Raw genomic sequence first — 18,494 nt, forward strand, 5'->3', positions numbered from 1 at the left:
GACCTCACCTCTGGCAGGGTCTAATAGGCTACTCCACTTGGCAGATGCAGCAACCACTGTTAAGAATCAGGCCACATGATTTTAGACTAGTATCTGCTGTAATACATGAATAGCACTGCAGATAAAAAATTCTGGTTGCAACTTGTTATTTTTCTATTTCACCACTGTCAGTGTTTAAAGCCATACTGAAATAAATTGTCAGGATTGTTGTGCATACACACAGATCCCCTCCGTTATTTATGCACTGAACAGAAGTCCAAACTGTATATTTTATTGCAATATTTATTGCTGACAGCGGGGGAATCTTAACAGTAGGAAAATAATAAATACATCTGCACTCCTTATTTGCAGTAATACAGCTTTTTTTTAGTCTGGTCACTGTTTTTCAGCACTGGGTCTTTCTCTAACAGCTGGAATCTGAGAAACCTCCAGTCCTGACCATTTAACCCCTTAGATGCAATTATGAATACCAACTGCATTTAAATGTTTTCAGAGACAGGCGCTCCCTCTTTTACCAGCATCTGCCAAGTGCCGTAGCCTATTAGGCACTGCAAAAATATGTCCTTATAAAGCAATGTGGAAGAAAAAAGTTTTGGCTCCTGGAATGATAAAAAAAATGCTAGTCACTAATTAAGCTTTGACAGTTTTGTTTTCATATTCAGCCTTGACTACATGCAGAGTAAGGTTTTCATCACAGTAAGCATTACAGCTTAATTCATGCATGTTTTGCTTATTACATTATATGAATAGTATAGTATTTATAGAACATAGTGTTATAGTAAGACCCATGTTAGACTTATCATTAAAATAATATTGGTTTACATGGAGCCCCAACCCAGGAAACACCAGACCATGACCACTACAACTAAATAGTTTCTAATATTACCATTATACTATTACTGAACAACACACATCACACAAAGACCAGTATTACTGCACATGTGTTCTCTGTTTGGCAATTTATTTATTTTTTTCTAGCAAACTGCGGTCACCACAACTTCTTCCAGTCACAACCTGTGATTACAGAGTTTGCCACAGACATCTTGGGGTCCTCACTTTTCCAGCACCCACCTTACTTTTCCCAAACTTACACAAACTCCTCATACTGCTGATATCCCCAATTTTGTGCCTGTTGCTGCCCCATCTGCCCCTGTTACTGCACCTGTGTAGTACTGTGCTCCCAAATACTGTATTTCATAATAACTTCATAACAACCCCCAATAATAGTGCCAGATACACAGTGCCTTATATAGGGACCAGATAATTAAAGTGCACCACACAGTAAAAGTGCCATATTTTGTAACCCACAGAGTAATAGTAATTCTCAATGCCCCCACAAAGTTATGCCATACGTTGTATACAAAGTACTCATACCCTCTTAAAAGTTATAATGGCCCTTAGAAAGTGATACTGTATCCCAGACAGTAATAATGCCTGCCTTCCTAGAGACATAACTAGGGATGAGCGAACCCGAACTGTATAGTTCGGGTTCGTACCGAATTTAGGGGTGTCCGTGACACGGACCCGAACCCGGACATTTTCGTAAAAGTCCGGGTTCGGGTTCGGTGTTCGTCGCTTTCTTGGCGCTTTTTGAAAGGCTGCAAAGCAGCCAATCAACAAGCATCATACTACTTTCCCCAAAAGGCCGTCACAGCCATGCCTACTATTGGCATGGCTGTGATTGGCCAGTGCAGCATGTGACCCAGCTTCTATTTAAGCTGGAGTCACATAGCGCCGCCCGTCACTCTGCTCTGATCAGTATAGGGAGAGGTTGCAGCTGCGACGTTAGGGCGAGATTAGGCAGTGATTAACTCCTCCAAAAGACTTCATTCAGAGATCGATCTGCAGCTGTGGATGATTGAACTGCTGCTATTGAATTGCTCACTGTTTTTAGGCTGCCCAGAGCGTTTTTCAGTCACTTTTTTCTGGGGTGATCGGCGGCCATTTTGTGTCTTGTGGTGCGCCAGCACAAGCTGCCACCAAGTGCATTTAACCCTCAATGGTGTGGTTGTTTTTTGGCTAAATCCTACATCAGGGTGAAGCTGTCACACCAAGTGCATTTAACCAGCAATAGTCTGGTTATTTTTTGGCCATATACTACATCAGGGGCAAGCTGTCACCAAGTGCATTTAACCCTCAATGGTGTGGTTGTTTTTTGGCTAAATCCTACATCAGGGTCAAGCTGTCACACCAACTGCATTTAACCATCAATAGTCTGGTTATTTTTTGGCCATATACTACATCAGGGGCAAGCTGTCACCAAGTGCATTTAACCCTCAATAGTGTGGTTGGTCAAGCTGTCACACCAAGTGCATTTAACCATCAATAGTGTGGTTATTTTTTGGCCATATCCCAGTCTAATTCTGTCAGTAAACGTATACCTGTCACCCAGCGCCTAAATAATAGGCCTCAAATTTATAGTCAGCTAAATCTGTGGTTATTGCTGTGGCTGGGCAAGTTATTTAGTGTCCGTCAAAGCACAGTTTTTGTTCTGGGTTGAAATACAATTCCCAACTTAGCAATTTCCTAATTTAGTGGTTTCTGCTGTATCAGAGATACTTTAAATCTATCCCTAAAAGGGTATATAAGATTCAAGGTGCACATAGGGTCATTCTGAATAACTTCACACACACACTACTGTGCATTTCCAAGTCTAATTCTGTCAGTAAACCTATACCTGTCACCCAGCACCTAAATAATAGGCCTCAAATTTATATCCAGCTAAATCTGTCGTTACTGCTGTGGCTGGTCAAGTTATTTAGTGTCCGTCAAAGCACAGTTTTTGTTCTAGGTTGAAATGCAATTTCCTAATTTAGTGGTTTCTGCTGTATCAGAGCTACTTTAAATCTATCCCTAAAAGGGTATATAAGATTCAAGGTGCACATAGGGTCATTCTGAATAACTTCACACACACGCTACTGTGCATTTCCAAGTCTAATTCTGTGAGTAAACCTATACCTGTCACCCAGCGCCTAAATAATAGGCCTCAAATTTATATCCAGCTAAATCTGTCGTTACTGCTGTGGCTGGTCAAGTTATTTAGTGTCCGTCAAAGCACAGTTTTTGTTCTAGGTTGAAATACAATTCCCAATTTAGCAATTTCCTAATTTAGTGGTTTCTGCTGTATCAGAGCTACTTTAAATCTATCCCTAAAAGGGTATATAAGATTCAAGGTGCACATACGGTCATTCTGAATAACTTCACACACACGCTACTGTGCATTTCCAAGTCTAATTCTGTCAGTAAACCTATACCTGTCACCCAGCGCCTAAATACTAGGCCTCAAATTTATATTCAGCTAAATCTGTCGTTACTGCTGTGCCTGTATTAGTGTAATACGGTACCTAAATAGATAGCCAGATAGTGTTAGGTGTCTGTAAAAAAAGGCCTGAATTTGAATTCAATACATTGGGCCAAATAATATTTTTCTTATTGTGGTGAACAGTAACAATGAGGAAAACATCTAGTAAGGGACGCGGACGCGGACATGGTCGTGGTGGTGTTAGTGGACCCTCTGGTGCTGGGAGAGGACGTGGCCGTTCTGCCACAGCCACACGTCCTAGTGTACCAACTACCTCAGGTCCTAGTAGCCGCCATAATTTACAGCGATATTTGGTGGGGCCCAATGCCGTTCTAAGGATGGTAAGGCCTGAGCAGGTACAGGCATTAGTCAATTGGGTGGCCGACAGTGGATCCAGCACGTTCACATTATCTCCCACCCAGTCTTCTGCAGAAAGCGCACAGATGGCGCCTGAAAACCAAGCCCATCAGTCTGTCACATCACCCCCGTGCATACCAGGGAAACTGTCTGAGCCTCAAGTTATGCAGCAGTCTCTTATGCTGTTTGAAGACTCCGCTGGCAGGGTTTCCCAAGGGCATCCACCCAGCCCTTCCCCAGCGGTGGAAGACATAGAATGCACTGACGCACAACCACTTATGTTTCCTGATGATGAGGACATGGGAATACCCTCTCAGCATGTCTCTGATGATGACGAAACACAGGTGCCAACTGCTGCGTCTTTCTGCAGTGTGCAGACTGAACAGGAGGTCAGGGATCAAGACTGGGTGGAAGACGATGCAGGGGACGATGAGGTCCTAGACCCCACATGGAATGAAGGTCATGCCACTGACTTTCACTGTTCGGAGGAAGAGGCAGTGGTGAGACCGAGCCAACAGCGTAGCAAAAGAGGGAGCAGTGGGCAAAAGCAGAACACCCGCCGCCAAGAGATTCCGCCTGCTACTGACCGCCGCCATCTGGGACCGAGCACCCCAAAGGAAGCTTCAAGGAGTTCCCTGGCATGGCACTTCTTCAAACAATCTGCTGACGACAAGACCCGAGTGGTTTGCACGCTGTGCCATCAGAGCCTGAAGCGAGGAATTAACGTTCTGAACCTTAGCACAACCTGCATGACCAGGCACCTGCATGCAAAGCATGAACTGCAGTGGAGTAAACACCTTAAAAACAAGGAAGTCACTCAGGCTCCCCCTGCTACCTCTTCTGCTGCTGCCGCCTCGGCCTCTTCTGCTGCTGCCGCCTCGGCCTCTTCCTCCGCCTCTGGAGGAACGTTGGCACCTGCCGCCCAGCAAACAGGGGATGTACCACCACCACCTCCGTCACCAAGCATCTCAACCATGTCACACGGCAGCGTTCAGCTCTCCATCTCACAAACATTTGAGAGAAAGCGTAAATTCCCACCTAGCCACCCTCGATCCCTGGCCCTGAATGCCAGCATTTCTAAACTACTGGCCTATGAAATGCTGTCATTTAGACTGGTGGACAAACACAGCTTTAAACAGCTCATGTCGCTTGCTGTCCCACAGTATGTTGTTCCCAGCCGCCACTACTTCTCCAAGAGAGCCGTGCCTTCCCTGCACAACCAGATATCCGATAAAATCAAGTGTGCACTGCGCAACGCCATCTGTGGCAAGGTCCACCTAACCACAGATACGTGGACCAGTACGGCCAGGGATGCTATATCTCCCTAACTGCACACTGGGTAAATGTAGTGGCGGCTGGGCCCCAGGCGGAGAGCTGTTTGGCGCACGTCCTTCCACCGCCAAGGATCGCAGGGCAACATTCTTTGCCTCCTGTTGCCACCTCCTCCTACCCAGCTTCCTCCTCCTCTTCTTCCACCTGCTCATCCAGTCAGCCACACACCTTCACCACCAACTTCAGCACAGCCCGGGGTAAACGTCAGCAGGCCATTCTGAAACTCATATGTTTGGGGGACAGGCCCCACACCGCACAGGAGTTGTGGCGGGGTATAGAACAACAGACCGACGAGTGGTTGCTGCCGGTGAGCCTCAAGCCCGGCCTGGTGGTGTGCGATAATGGGCGAAATCTCGTTGCAGCTCTGGGACTAGCCGGTTTGACGCACATCCCTTGCTTGGCGCATGTGCTGAATTTGGTGGTGCAGAAGTTCATTCACAACTACCCCGACATGTCAGAGCTGCTGCATAAAGTGCGGGCCGTCTGTTCGCGCTTCCGGCGTTCACATCCTGCCGCTGCTCGCCTGTCTGCGCTACAGCGTAACTTCGGCCTTCCCGCTCACCGCCTCATATGCGACGTGCCCACCAGATGGAACACCACCTTGCACATGCTGGACAGACTGTGCGAGCAGCAGCAGGCCATAGTGGAGTTTCAGCTGCAGCACGCACGGGTCAATCGCACTGCGGAACAGCACCACTTCACCACCAATGACTGGGCCTCCATGCGAGACCTGTGTGCCCTGTTGCGCTGTTTCGAGTACTCCACCAACATGGCCAGTGGCGATGACGCCGTTATCAGTGTTACAATACCACTTCTATATCTCCTTGAGAAAACACTTAGGGCGATGATGGAAGAGGAGGTGGCCCAGGAGGAGGAGGAGGAGGAAGAGGGGTCATTTTTAGCACTTTCAGGCCAGTCTCTTAGAAGTGACTCAGAGGGAGGTTTTTTGCAACAGCAGAGGCCAGGTACAAATGTGGCCAGCCAGGGCCCACTACTGGAAGACGAGGATGAGGAGGAGGTGGAGGAGGATGAGGATGAAGCATGGTCCACAGCAGGGTGGCACCCAACGCAGCTCGGGTCCATCACTGGTGCGTGGCTGGGGGGAAACGCAGGACGATGACGATACGCCTCCCACAGAGGACAGCTTGTCCTTACCCCTGGGCAGCCTGGCACACATGAGCGACTACATGCTGCAGTGCTTGCGCAACGACAGCAGAGTTGCCCACATTTTAACGTGTGCGGACTACTGGGTTGCCACCCTGCTGGATCCACGGTACAAAGACAATGTGCCCACCTTACTTCCTGCACTGGAGCGTGATAGGAAGATGTGCGAGTACAAGCGCACGTTGGTAGACACGCTACTGAGAGCATTCCCAAATGTCACAGGGGAACAAGTGGAAGCCCAATGCCAAGGCAGAGGAGGAGCAACAGGTCGCCAAGGCAGCTGTGTCATGGCCAGCTCCTCTGAGGGCAGGGTTAGCATGGCAGAGATGTGGAAAAGTTTTGTCAACACGCCACAGCTAACTGCACCACCACCTGATACGCAACGTGTTAGCAGGAGGCAACATTTCACTAACATGGTGGAACAGTATGTGTCACACCCCTCCACGTACTGACTGATGGTTCGGCCCCATTCAACTTCTGGGTCTCTAAATTGTCCACGTGGCCAGAGCTAGCCTTTTATGCCTTGGAGGTGCTGGCCTGCCCGGCGGCCAGCGTTTTGTCTGAACGTGTATTCAGCACGGCAGGGGGCGTCATTACAGACAAACGCAGCCGCCTGTCTACAGCAAATGTGGACAAGCTGACGTTCATAAAAATGAACCAGGCATGGATCCCACAGGACCTGTCCATCCCTTGTGCAGATTAGACATTAACTACCTCTCCTTAACCATATATTATTGTACTCCAGGGCACTTCCTCATTCAATCCTATTTTTATTTTCATTTTACCATTATATTGCGAGGCAACCCAAAGTTGAATGAACCTCTCCTCTGTCTGGGTGCCGGGGCCTAAATATATGCCAATGGACTGTTCCAATGTTGGGTGACGTGAAGCCTGATTCTCTGCTATGACATGCGGATTGATTCTCTGCTGACATGAAGCCAGATTCTCTGTTACGGGACCTCTCTCCTCTGCCTGGGCCTAAATATATGACAATGGACTGTTACAATGGTGGCTAACGTGAAGCCTGATTCTCTGCTATGACATGCAGACTGATTCTCTGCTGACATGAAGCCAGATTCTCTGTTACGGGACCTCTCTCCTCTGCCTGGGTGCGTGGGCCTAAATATATGACAATGGACTGTTACAGTGGTGGCTGACGTGAAGCCTGATTCTCTGCTATGACATGCAGACTGATTCTCTGCTGACATGAAGCCAGATTCTCTGTTACGGGACCTCTCTCCTCTGCCTGGGTGCGTGGGCCTAAATATATGACAATGGACTGTTACAGTGGTGGCTGACGTGAAGCCTGATTCTCTGCTATGATATGCAGACTGATTCTCTGCTGACATGAAGCCAGATTCTCTGTTAAGGGACCTCTCTCCTCTGCCTGGGTGCGTGGGCCTAAATATATGACAATGGACTGTTACAGTGGTGGCTGACGTGAAGCCTGATTCTCTGCTATGATATGCAGACTGATTCTCTGCTGACATGAAGCCAGATTCTCTGTTAAGGGACCTCTCTCCTCTGCCTGGGTGCATGGGCCTAAATATATGACAATGGACTGTTACAGTGGTGGCTGACGTGAAGCCTGATTCTCTGCTATGACATGCAGACTGATTCTCTGCTGACATGAAGCCAGATTCTCTGTTACGGGACCTCTCTCCTCTGCCTGGGCCTAAATATATGACAATGGACTGTTACAGTGGTGGCTGACGTGAAGCCTGATTCTCTGCTATGACATGCAGACTGATTCTTTGCTGACATGAAGCCATATTCTCTGTTACGGGACCTCTCTCCTCTGCCTGGGTGCCTGGCCCTAAATATCTGACAATGGACTGTTACAGTGGTGGGTGACGTGAAGCCAGATTCTCTGCTATGGGACCTCTCTCCAATTGATATTGGTTAATTTTTATTTATTTTATTTTTAATTTTATTCATTTCCCTATCCACATTTGTTTGCAGGGGATTTACCTACATGTTGCTGCCTTTTGCAGCCTTCTAGCTCTTTCCTGGGCTGTTTTACAGCCTTTTTAGTGCCGAAAAGTTCGGGTCCCCATTGACTTCAATGGGGTTCGGGTTCGGGACGAAGTTCGGGTCGGGTTCGGATCCCGAACCTGAACATTTCCGGGAAGTTCGGTCGAACTTCTCGAACCCGAACATCCAGGTGTTCGCTCAACTCTAGTCATAACTTTTTTTTATTTTTCTGTTCACTTAACCTTATGAGGGCTTATTTTTTGCAGGACAAGTTCTAATTGCACCATTTGTGGTTGCATATAATGTAGTGGAAAACGAGGAAAAAATTCTGCCCGTTTTTTTTTTTTTTTTTACGACGTTCACTGTGCGATAAAATTGACCTCTTACACACTTGTATAGTTTTTCTTGCATTTTAATACTGAAAAAAAAAAATTAAACCCTAAAAAATATGTATTCTGACTCCTTTAACTTTTTTGTAGTTATGCATGTGGAGCTTTGTGAGGGCTAATTTTTTTTCGAACGATCTGTACTTTTTTTCGCTATTGCATTCGCTGTATGGGATTAATACTGTTATATTTTAATAGTATGTGTGTTTTTGCACACGAGGATGCTGATGATGTTCATTTTTTTTATTGGTTAAGTATTTATATTTTTTTTAAAAAGGCGTGATTTGAAATATATATGAAAAAAAGTAAAACAGCAGAACATACTAGATGAAATGAAGGCAGCACTCCGGTCTTTTGGTGAAAAAAGGTGAATTTTTTACACCCAACAGCAATGCAGCATTTCAGCTCACTCAATGGAGCCTTTGTCAAGCTTGACAAAGGCTCCATTGAGTGTGCAGAAATGCTGCATTGCTGTTGGGTGTAATGAATTCACCTTTTTTCACCAAAATACCGGAGTGCTGCCTTCATTTCATCTAGTATATATATATATATATATATATATATATATATATATATATATAAATAATTAATTTTTTCATTTTTTTACAAACCTTTTTTTATGTTACTCTGCATGACTATAACTGCCAATCATTAGATTGCCCATTGTGTTCGTTGTTGGCTATATAGCCATCATTAAACACTTTGGGGTTCATTTACTAAACAGAAATATGCCAGGTCTAAAAAAGTGGGCATTGCTTGGGCGGGCCGGCATTTACCATTTTCTGCACAAGCTAGGAAGCGGTTTTACATTTAGAAGCAGCTGTGAATCGGCGGATCCACCAACTGTGCAGGGCATCTAAAACGCCAGTCTTAATAAATGCGTCCCTTCATTTTCAGTAAAACAATACAGCGAAGCCACCTGGTGGCCAGTATTGGTATATTTTACTAAAAGTTGAAGAAGCCTGCTTGAGGCTTTGGTCTATTAGTACAGTTTACTAGTGTTTCCTGATATCAGGGGAACACTGTTACGGCAGCAGGAGTGCGCGGCTCCCACTTCCAGACTGCTCAGATGTCAAGGCTCTGCGTGCATGAGCAGGCGCCATGTTTAAAGATGCGACTTCCGCCACACATACTGTATATGGCGAAGGTTGCGAAGGGGGTTTACCACCATAATAAATAAATAGCTCCTTAAGAACTAATGATGCCTCCTTTCCAATGTTCTATAGTTTGCAGGTTTGCACTCCCACAACAACTATTTGTACTGAGGGCCTTATTTCCAATTATGCCCTAAAGAGCACATGCCTAGTACAGGGGCCAGAAATGGTGCCACCACAGAGAACATTTTTTAAATGGTGGGCTGCCTACAACTGTGGCAATATTTTCCCGCCTGCAGTGAAGCTCCCGACACACACATCGATGGCAGAGGACAAGAAGCGAGAGGTTTAATGCTCCTCCCTCTATTCTGCACTGCAGTGCTAACTGTTCAGCTGATTGGTGGAGCAGCAGCAGTCACATAGCCACTACAGGCAACCTGAGAGCCAGTCTACATGCCTCTGAGCACTGCATCCTAATCCCACAGGTAGGGATCCCTATCATCCAGATGCCATCAATTAGGCTACTATATACAGACGTGGACAAAATTGTTGGTACCCTTTGGTCAATGAAAGAAAAAGTCACAATGGTCACAGAAATAACTTTAATCTGACAAAAGTAATAATAAATTAAAATTCTATAAATGTTAACCAATGAAAGTCAGACATTGTTTTTCAACCATGCTTCAACAGAATTATGTAAAAAAATAAACTCATGAAACAGGCATGGACAAAAATGATGGTACCCCTAGAAAACACAGAACATAATGTGACCAAAGGGACATGTTAATTCAAGGTGTGTCCACTAATTAGCATCACAGGTGTCTACAACCTTGTAATCAGCCATTGGGCCTATATATATGGCTCCAGGTAATCACTGTGTTGTTTGGTGATATGGTGTGTACCACACTCGACATGGACCAGAGGAAGCAAAGGAAAGAGCTGTCTCAAGAGATCAGAAAGAAAATTATAGACAAGCATGTTAAAGGTAAAGGCTATAAGACCATCTCCAAGCAACTAGATGTTCCTGTGAGTACAGTTGCACATATTATTCATAAGTTTAAGATCCATGGGACTGTAGCCAACCTCCCTGGACGTGGCCGCAGGAGGAAAATTGATGACAAATCTAAGAGACGGATAATCCGAATGGTAACAAAAGAGCCTAGAAAGACTTCTAAAGAGATTCAAGGTGAACTTCATGCTCAAGGAACATCAGTGTCAGATCGCACCATCCGTCGTTGTTTGAGCCAAAGTGGACTACATGGGAGACGACCAAGGAGGACACCATTGTTGAAAACGAATCATAAAAAAGCAAGACTGGAATATGCCAAACTACATGTTGACAAGCCACAAAGCTTCTGGGAGAATGTCCTGTGGACAGATGAGACAAAAATCGAAGTTTTTGCCAAGGCACATCAGCTGTATGTTCACAGACGAAAAAATGAAGCATATCAAGAAAAGAACACTGTCCCTACTGTGAAACATGGAGGAGGCTCTGTTATGTTCTGGGGCTGCTTTGCTGCGTCTGGCACAGGGTGTCTTGAATCTGTGCAGGGTACAATGAAATCTCAAGACTATCAAGGAATTCTAGAGAGAAATGTACTAGCCAGTGTCAGAAAGCTTGGTCTCAGTCGCAGGTCATGGGTCTTGCAACAGGACAATGACCCAAAACACACCGCTAAAAACACCCAAGAATGGCTAAGAGGAAAAAATTGGACTATTCTAAAGTGGCCTTCTATGAGCCCTGACCTCAATCCTATTGAGCATCTTTGGAAGGAGCTGAAACATGCAGTCTGGAAAAGGCACCCTTCAAACCGGACACAACTGGAGCAGTTTGCTCATGAGGAGTGGGCCAAAATACCTGCTGAGAGGTGCAGATGTCTCATTGACAGTTACAGGAAGCGTTTGATTGCAGTGATTGCCTCAAAAGGTTGCGCAACAAAATATTAAGTTAGGGGTACCATCATTTTTGTCCATGCCTGTTTCATGAGTTTATTTTTTTACATAATTCTGTTGAAGCATGGTTGAAAAACAATGTCTGACTTTCATTGGTTAACATTTATAGAATTTTAATTTATTATTACTTTTGTCAGATTAAAGTTATTTCTGTGACCATTGTGACTTTTTCTTTCATTGACCAAAGGGTACCAACAATTTTGTCCACGTCTGTATGTACTATATGCAGGAGATCTACCATATATACATATATAACAGTATATATAGTAGATCTCCTGCATATAGTGTAAGTGCATATATATGTGAACTATACGCAGGAGTACTACAATATATGCATCTGCAGAAGATATATTACATACAGATATAGCAGAGTTAACACAAACACTTGGTGAGTTATAGCATCTAGTTAACGCTTTATGACTGACTGATAACTTGCTACATCTGTACACGATATATTTGTGGTCAAGGCTCCGGGGAGCGCCGGCCGAAGGTGGGGAACTGGAGATGTGGAACCTAACTTGGCTAGTGGTGTGCCTTTAGCCATGTAACGCGGGTGAGCCAGAAAAGGGGGCTAACCCAGGGAGTCTGAGCTTGGAGCGAGACTGGAGATGAGGGAGGGTAGGGTGGGGCACCACGCGATGCCGACGTCTGATGGATGCAGCGAGGGAAGGTTAAGTACCCTATGCCCCTCCCACAAATGCAGGCTGGAAAACCAGCCTGCTGTACTTGTGGTCAAGGCTCCGGGGGAGCGCCGGCCGAAGGTGGGGAACTGGAGATGTGGAACCTAACTTGGCTAGTGGTGTGCCTTTAGCCATGTAATGCGGGTGAGCCAGAAAAGGGGGCAAAACATGGATTTAGGCAGTTTATTGGTTGAGAATTTACAGAACCAGACTGGAGAAGGCCCTGGCGATCTCGGCCCGTGGATGGGGGACGTAACGGGAAAAGCACGAAGACTGCCACCGTCCCATCTTCCGTATGACGTGAGCGGGCACGCCGTGTTTGGAAGCAGCGGATGCTGCTCCGATTCGGAAAGAGTGCCCGGATATTGAGGCAGCGTGAAAACCTAGCCCCGAGGCTAAGGAGCGGATGTGTTTGATGAACTGCGCAGAAGTCAGTGAGAGCACGGGAAAAGGCAGTAAGGGGCTGTCGGGAGTTCTGTCACGTAGAGCGGAGAGCAGCTGGTTGAAAACTGTCACGGGACACCAAGGGTTGAACGAATTGAAATACTCGATCTGTACTGGCGGACCGACTTGGGAGGTCTTGGAGGAAGGAAGGAAGAAAATGAAATGGTCGAGACTGCGGTGGAGCTGACCAATTGCTGGCCCTAAGTTCCGTGCCGAGGTGCAGCAGAACTCCCCAGGCCTGAGGAACCCGTAAAAGCTGAGATAGAGGGCAGCTTTGAGGACCAGGCTTTTGAAAGGGCCAAAGGGACTACCATCTAGGGCAGCCGAAATGTTTTGGAAAATGTCCCCTGTGACCGGTTGCCTGGTGGGAGCGGATGGAGGAGAGAGCTTCTGGATGCCCCTCAGGACCGCCTTGACCGCCTGAGAGGAAAAAAAGGAGGAGTGACTGGGGTGACTGACCATGTGGTGATGCTGGATCCCTGCTAGGTAGAGTCTGATGGTATTGTGGGATAATCGTAGCTCCTTGTGGCAGTAAGCCAGGAAGGCCAGGACGAAGGAGACTTTGTCCCTGTCCCCCCTGGGGTGAAGAAGTGAAAACCGTCTGAAGGTGTTCCACCCCGTTAAGTAGTTCCGGGCAGTGTTGGCTGAGAGTGACTTGCGGATGAGACCATGGGCAGCGGAGATGTACTTATCTAGTCCATTATCAAGTCTTCGAACCCTGGGGGGGTGATCCCGACTCTCCGTGCTCCCGGCATGATCTGAAAAAACAAAATAAAGTTTAAGCGGGACAGGGCATCAGCTGCAGTGTTTTTCTTGCCTTCAATGTGCCTGCAGATGATACGGAAATTGTGTTGTAAGGACAGCCAGGTGAGCTTGCGAACTAGACGCATGACCTTGGGGGAGCTGGATATGCCCCTGGCGAGGATGTCGACAACTGCTTGGTTATATGTCATGCAGCACACCGGCTTGTCCCTCCATGACTGCCCCCAGACGTGAGCAGCCGCTACGATGGGGTATACCTCGAGTAAGGGGGAGGACTTGGCAGCCTCCTGGTCAGAAGAGACCTGCGTGGGCCAAGGACCCGCAAACCATTGGTCCCCGCAGATGGCCCCGAAACCGAGGGAAGCAGCAGCGTCAGAGAACACCAAGGGGGAGGCATCGTTCCACTGAGGAACAAAGAGGGAGATGCCGTTCCAGCTGGACAAAAAAACTGACCACATGGCCAGGTCTGCCAATGCATCGCGTCCGAGGTGGACGAGGGCATGCTGATCCGAGGCTGTTGGGAGGAGTCTGAGCAGGCCAGAGGTGAAGGATCTGCCCTGGGGCATGATCCTGGCGGCAAAATTGAAGGACCCCAATAAAGATTGGAGTTCCAATTTTGACACCGTGCGGGTACCCACGAGCCTGGCCACAGAGTCCCTGAGTCTGACTAATTTGTCCAGGGGAAGGCTGGCCTCCATCTTAACGGTGTCCAGGGTGATGCCTAGGAAGGTGATCACCCTGGACGGTCCCTCGACCTTTGCCGAAGCCACGGGAACGTTCTGGCGGCTGAACAGGTTGAGTAGGCTGTCCAGCCTGTCCGGGGCGTGCACCGCCTGCTCGATGAGCAAGAAATCATCCAAGTAATGGATCACCCTCGGACAGTGGACATGATTCACCAGGATCCAGTGGAGAGCTTGGGCGAACTGGTCAAAGAGCCAGGGGCTGCTCTTTGACCCGAACGTCAAGCGGGTGGCGAAATAATACTTAGCCCTCCATTTGATGCCATAGAACCTCCACAGGTGAGGCAGGATTGGCAGCAGCTTAAAGGCATCAGAAATGTCAGCCTTTGACAACCAGGCTCCTGCCCCGACCTGTAAGATGAGCTCTATGGCCTCATCCAAAGAGGAGTATTGCATTGAAAATTCGTCTGAAGGGACCAGGGAATTTAAGCTGGGGGTGCTGGATGCATGAGGAGCAGACAGGTCGTATATTAATCTCTTTTTATTTGAGTTTTTTTTGGTGACCAGACCTATGGGGCTGACCCGATACACCAGGAAAGGAGACTGAGCGAACGGCCCGATCATGAAGCCCTTCTGCAATTCGGCCTCCAACAACTCGTCCACTGCCACGGGGTCCGCAAGAGAAGACAGAAGGTTGGGGCATTCATGGGTGACCTGTGGGAGGGTGACTAACCCTGTGTGGAAACCTTCGGAGAAACCCTGCTTGAGGAACAGGACGAAACTGGGATCATGATGCCGTTGGAGGAGGGAGAGTAATAGGTCAATGTTGACCCCGCCTAGTCATGAGCGCTTGGCCGTGCGCTGGGAACAGGAGGACTGCGGATGGGCCCTAAAGCAAATGGAGCAGATGTGTAAGGCTTTACACTTGTCATAACTGCAGAACCCCAGATTAAAATTATTGCAAACTTGGTTCTTCCCTAAAAAGGTGATAGGTCGCCCGAGTTTGTCCGTAAGGGGGTTGGACCTTGGCGCACTGGAGCTGGTGGTTGGTCTGGCAGAAGTTGGATTGGAGATATGGGGGCACCAGTCGGAAGCATGGAGGACAGACTGGCAGCTGGCACAAGCCGGGGCTTTCTGGCCGGCAAAATGCCTGCAAAAGAGTTCCATATCCAGGACGGCCCAGTTGGTGACATGCTGGTACTGGAGGAACGCCGCTGCAGCTTTTGCGGAAAACGACCGGTGATACTCGTAGAAAGCAGAGCCGCCGTACTTGTAACCTAGCTCGGTGATCCGGTATAGGTAGGTATCTAGTTCTTCCCTGCGGTGGGGATGAACGGAGCACACGATGTCACGGTACAGGCTGAAGGTCAGCATGAACTCGGGAATGGTGAGTTTTCTGTTGAGTCGGACGTCCTTAGATCTCAGCACCACCGATACGTCACCGCAGGCAATTGTCCGATTTTCGACTGTGTCGTGGGTAGAGATCAGGATAGCGGCCAAGTTAATGTCCTTTCCTGCTAGGATATCCCGCCTGATGTTCTCTGGTACAAAGAAAGCGGGGGCGATGTCGGGAGTGCCAAGACTTGTACCTGGTGGGTTCGTCCGGGAAGTAGAAGGAACGGCTTCGGGCTCCGCCGGGGGAGGAGACGCGGAATCCTTGTTCTCGATGACCTGGAGTCGTGAGTCGATGTCCGAAATCGAGGATGCCAGATTGTTTATGGTTGCGTGGAGCTGGGTCAATGATAGCTGGATGGTCGACATGGAGACCAGGTCTTCGGGAGCTCTGGGTGGTTCAGGGGCCCTGGGCATTTCAGGAAAGAACAGACGATATAGCTCTGCCTTTCGAGCCGATGCAGAGTAACGGATCCCCTTCTTTCTGAGTTCGGTGACCAACCTGGGGACGGTCCAGTGCCTGTATGAAGCACGGCTGGCTGCCTCGGAGATTGCTGACTCCGGGATAGACATCGAGTCTTCAATGTCAGACACGTGGGACATGGTATCGGGAAGGGTGGCCCTCGTTTGAGCTGGACCCTGTTGGGAGGATCTAAATTGAAATGACAAAACTCATGCAACTAACCCCACGAAAAATAATATTTTTTTTTTTTTTTTTTCTTACCTGGAGTCAAGAGGATTTGGGGTGGAGAAAAAAGGGGGGACCTGGGAGTAAGCGAAAGCCCGGGAAAAATCACAAAGAGGGTGAGACCTCGCAACCGCAACCTGGGATTTGTAAGCGAGGCGGAATTAAACAGGTACCTGCGTGAAGAGATACGCTGAACAATATTTCTGAAAACGGAACTTACGCGGATGATGATCAGGAAGAACGAGACCTGAATGAGGGAAGAAAGAATGACAACCTGAGCGGGCCAGGAATTTACGAGAGTGAATGACTGTGCAGGAAGATTGGACTGAAGACCCCGGGGTATGCCGGGAGATGGTTGCTGGAGAAAAGGAAAATGGTACCATGGCCGAGAGGCCCCCATGAAGCCGGAAAATGAAATGGCCTGAGCGAGTCGGTTAATGAAAGGAGCATGAGCTGCTCGACTGGAGACTTGGAAAGTTGGGTCCCGTACACGAGACCGAAAGCCGAAAAGCCTCAGGTGACGAGGCCTCAGCTGGGTGTCAACGTGGATTTTACCAGAGTGGCCGCCAGCGAGGCGACATGACCCGCGCATGATGGCGACGGAGAGCCAACGGGACCCGAATGAGAGAGGTGAAGAGCCTGAACTGACCGTGATGGCATGTTGAAGCCGAAAAAAGCGTGACAGGACAGTGGGGAGGGAGTTGACAGGGGTGGACAAGGACAGGTGAAGGACCTTGACGGGACGACTGGAAAACATTGAGTGATTGTGGGAGAGTCAGGCAACTGGCCCTGAAAATCCGTGCGCATCGTGAAGGAGACAAACTGAGCCTGCCAAGCAAGGGGACATGACGAAAACCTGACCGTATCGGGCGCCCGGACATGAAGGGTAACAGAACATGAAGAGAAAACTGAAAACAGATGACAGGACACGAGAAAACCTGAACCTAAAGGTGACAGGACACGAAATGAACCTGAAAGTGTCAGGTGAGAAGACACGAATGAACCTGAACGTATCAGGTGGCAGGACATGAAACGAACCTGAACGTGTCAGGTGGCAGTACACGAAACGAACCTGAACGTATCAGGTGGCAGGACATGAAACGAACCTGAACGTATCAGGTGACAGGACATGAAGAGCGACAGGACCCGAACAGAAGCTGAGAAAAACATGGGGACAGGACACGAGAGAGAAACATGAACGTATCTGGAGGCGGGACACGAGGCGAACCTGAATGGATCAGGTGACGGGACATGACGAGAACCCGAACGGATCGGGTGACAGGACACAAAGAGAACCTGAACGGATCAGGGTGACAGAACACGAAGAGAACCTGAACGGATCAGGGTGACAGGACACGAAGAGAACCTGAACGGATCAGGGTGACAGGACACAAAGAGAACCTGAACGGATCAGGGTGACAGGACACAAAGAGAACCTGAACGGATCAGGGTGACAGGACACAAAGAGAACCTGAACGGATCAGGGTGACAGGACACGAAGAGAACCTGAACGGATCAGGTGACAGGACACAAAGAGAACCTGAACGGATCAGGTGACAGGACACAAAGAGAACCTGAACGGATCAGGTGACAGGACACAAAGAGAACCTGAACGGATCAGGGTGACAGAACACGGAGAGGTTTTTTTTTTTTTTGCCAGGAGCAATGGACGGACGAGGGGGGGCTGGTGAAGGGTGGAAGACATGCCCGTGCCGTGCAGCGTGGCGGGAGCCAGGAAAAGGGACCTGACTTGCCCTGCTGCTCCGACCTGGGCAAGCTCCCCCCACCACAGCTCCGGGACCGGAAACCGGGGTGCACGGGCCCTGGGGGAGCTGTAGCGGGGCGGACCCGCCCCGAGCAGAAGATCCCGGCACTCTGCTGCGGGTGCGCGTCTGGGTGCAGCCCCTCCGGGGTGGGTGAGGGCTGCTCCTTTGAGGAGTGATGGCGCGCTCTGGTGGTCACTGACCCTGCCGGAGACTGCCTGGCCCGTCAGGAGAGTTGTTCCTGGCAAAAAGGTGTGTGAACGTGAATTGAAAAACGTGCAGGGTGGAAGCAATGGATGCACGTTTTCACAGTCCCTGTGCAGTATTGGACCGCACAGCGCCCCCTGTAGGCCGCCTCGGGCCAGGAGGAGGAGCTGGTGTGGCCGGTGCGCGTCTCCGCAGCACGCTGCCGCTAGGTCAGATTGTGTCATGTGCAAAAAAAACAGTTCATGATGGGAGAATATGCGATATGATACAAGTTTCTGATGGTTGCTAGGGCAGGCCCTGCTGCGGGGACGGCGAAA

General features: G+C 48.6%; 1 protein-coding gene across 1 annotated transcript in view; it reads left to right on the plus strand.

Moving 5' to 3' along the window:
* LOC122935721 (acetylserotonin O-methyltransferase-like) overlaps positions 1–18,494 on the plus strand; it is a 226,444-nt gene that overhangs the window by 1,282 nt on the left and 206,668 nt on the right. The gene's annotated exons all lie outside the window — the stretch shown is intronic.

The sequence above is a fragment of the Bufo gargarizans genome, chromosome 4, assembly GCF_014858855.1.
Source record: "Bufo gargarizans isolate SCDJY-AF-19 chromosome 4, ASM1485885v1, whole genome shotgun sequence".
Classification (NCBI taxonomy): Eukaryota; Metazoa; Chordata; class Amphibia; order Anura; family Bufonidae; genus Bufo; species Bufo gargarizans.